Source organism: Octopus bimaculoides, chromosome 1, assembly GCF_001194135.2.
Source record: "Octopus bimaculoides isolate UCB-OBI-ISO-001 chromosome 1, ASM119413v2, whole genome shotgun sequence".
NCBI classification, from domain to species: Eukaryota; Metazoa; Mollusca; class Cephalopoda; order Octopoda; family Octopodidae; genus Octopus; species Octopus bimaculoides.
Window position 1 is genome coordinate 156,252,492 of NC_068981.1, and position 1,326 is coordinate 156,253,817.

Sequence of the window (1,326 nt, forward strand, 5' to 3'; positions counted from 1 at the left end):
ATATATATATATATATATATATATATATAATGTATATATATAATGCTAGCAGTAAAATCTGTCATTGATCAGGTAATTACTTTTACTGTTTATCTAGAGCCACATTGAATGTATTATTATATGTATAATTTACTCCTCCTGTCATCATCATCGTCATTTAACGTCCGCTTTCCATGCTAGCATGGGTTGAATGATTTGACTGAGGACTAGTGAAACCAGATGGCTATACCAGGCTCCAATCTGATTTGGCAGAGTTTCTACAGCTGGATGCCCTTCCTAATGCCAACCACTCCGAGAGTGTAGTAGGTGCTTGTGTACATTTTTAGAAGAGAAAACTATGTAATAATTGAAGTAGAAGAAAGATCAATATCATTTTTCTTGGCTATCTGTTTGCAGTTTCTTGTGTTGTTTCTTGCATACAATGTGATGCTTTTCGAAGACAATTAGCTGTAAGTTATGCATGTCTTTCATCTTCATTTTCTGCTGCACATCGAGTTGCCATTCTTTGTTTGCAAGTCGTGCATTTCGTTGATGTTCAGTTTCAGATGCACGTTGAGCTTTCTTTCTCTGTCGCTGATCTTCAAGTCATGTGCATGTCTTATCTTTGTTTTCTGATGCACATCATGCATTTGCTTGATGTTCGTTTTGTGACGGTCTTTTTATATGAGACATTGTTTTGATAATACATATCAGTAAGTAATAGTTAAATGAAATTTGGACACTGTGTTACAGTAATGCAAGGAGAATAGGTATATCATATAGAAAAGTAGTTTAAGGGAATGAGAAATGTTTTTGATAAGGAATATCAGTAAGTTGTAGTGAAATGAAAGTACAAATGATGTGTAAATATCAGTAAGTAATAGTTAAATGAATTTACAAATGCTGAATGGTGTCAGTGTTTTTGCTGAAATTCCGACGCTATATTACAGTAATGCAAAGGAAGGGCGTTGTGTTGTTGTCTTTTTGTTGGTGTGTTGATGATTTTTGTTTCACTGTGAATTTGTGTCTGTTTGTGTATGGCTTCACTGTCAGATTGTCTCTGCTTATGTGAAAGAAATTTGTATATTTATATCTGAACGGAGAAGTTAGAAAAATAGGTTTATCTGAAACATAAATGAATACACATGTGTGTGTGTGTGTGTGTTCTTTTAGAGAGAGAGAGAAAGAGAGACACAGATAAAAAAATAGCAGCGCCATTTCTTTAGAGTTCTGCTCTGCTGGTGGAAGTGAACAAAACACCCACTCTTATAATTTGTTATCTTTTCTTTCTTTTCACCATTTATTTGTTTCAGTCATTAGATTATGGCCATGCTGGGGTGCCACCTT

At 34.5% G+C, this 1,326-nt stretch overlaps 1 protein-coding gene across 7 annotated transcripts in view; it reads left to right on the forward strand.

Moving 5' to 3' along the window:
- Positions 1 to 1,326, forward strand: part of LOC106868443 (uncharacterized) — a 91,863-nt gene that overhangs the window by 27,427 nt on the left and 63,110 nt on the right. The window lies entirely within an intron of this gene.